The 1,210-nt window shown below is 42.4% G+C and overlaps 1 long non-coding RNA gene across 2 annotated transcripts in view; it reads right to left on the bottom strand.

The window, feature by feature from the left end:
* Positions 1–1,204, bottom strand: part of LOC101857277 — a 21,514-nt gene extending 20,310 nt beyond the window's left edge. For both annotated transcript variants that reach the window (XR_220931.3, XR_001185229.2), the window contains exon 1: positions 530–1,204. This is a non-coding gene — a long non-coding RNA (uncharacterized LOC101857277). The remainder of the gene's footprint in view (positions 1–529) is intronic.
* Positions 1,205–1,210: the final 6 nt, after the last annotated feature.

Here is a 1,210-nt window from a genome sequence, read left to right as displayed (position 1 = left end):
ATATTTAGAAGTGCAATGCCCCTGTAGTTGTTTGCATCTGACGGACTTCCTTTCTTGAGGATAGGATGTATTAGTGCTCGACACCACATTTTTGGGTACTTCCCTGTATTAAAAATGACATTAAACAACAAACACAGGTATATTATCAAAGACGGACATGCATTAGAATAGAATTCTGGACCAATCCCATCACATCCGCTAGCCTTTCCTTTCTTCAGTTTTCTCAGAACACTTTGAACTTCAGAAGTCGTGATTTCATTATCATACAAGTATACATTTGTGTCTAAATCCTCATTTGTTAAAACTACTTCATGATCAACTTGTGTCTATAATAAATCCTCTGATGATTCATTATTTCTGGGATTTAGCAAGTCTTTAAAATGACAATAAAATTGCTGTGGTGTGGCCTTAGCCGCAGAGAGAGAGAGAGAGAGAGAGAGAGAGAGAGAGAGAGAGAGAGAGAGAGAAACACACTAATAAACTACTCACCCATGCTAATACAAACACAGATCAACAATCATCAGCTCACCTTAGTACATACACACACCAGAGATGTGCCAGTCCGTGGCCAGTACAATTATCACCCACACCGGCTCCCTCCCGGTGGCTCACAATGTAATATTCCCAGGACAGAAAATCATAAGCTTAAAGGCTTAAATTCTACGCAACACAGCACACACAAAAATGTAGATAAGAAACTCTGGGCAAACACGTTGCAGACACGACACTTCCTCCTTGCTAGTCACTAACCGACTGCGTCTGCCTTATACTATCCTGTGGCTAACATGAAACAATGCGCACTTCGTGGTCTTATCAGTACCTGCACGCAACGTCGTGAGTTTTTAAAATTCACAAACCTCGCTCCCAACTCATTGTGTCTCACGTACAATCTCGTCTCCGCCCATCTCATCTGAATCCGGTCTAGTATCATTAACTGATCGAATCCCACCTCATATCCCTTTATTTTACCTCACCCCTGCTTCACCTTACCTCACCTCATACGATTAAATCCCAGCTCAAGTCAACTCAGTTAGCCTCTCCTAACATTACCTCACCTCACTTCACCCTCAACTCACCTCACCTCACCTCATACGATCAAATCCCAGCTCAAGTCAACTCAGTTAGCCTCTCCTTACATCACTTCGCCCTACCCCACATCACTTTTTAAAACTCATCGTAATTCACATCGTCTCATCCCTGTTCACTTCGT

Source organism: Aplysia californica, unplaced genomic scaffold (assembly GCF_000002075.1).
Source record: "Aplysia californica isolate F4 #8 unplaced genomic scaffold, AplCal3.0 scaffold00628, whole genome shotgun sequence".
Lineage (NCBI taxonomy): Eukaryota > Metazoa > Mollusca > Gastropoda > Aplysiida > Aplysiidae > Aplysia > Aplysia californica.
This window is presented reverse-complemented; position numbering and strand designations above follow the sequence as displayed.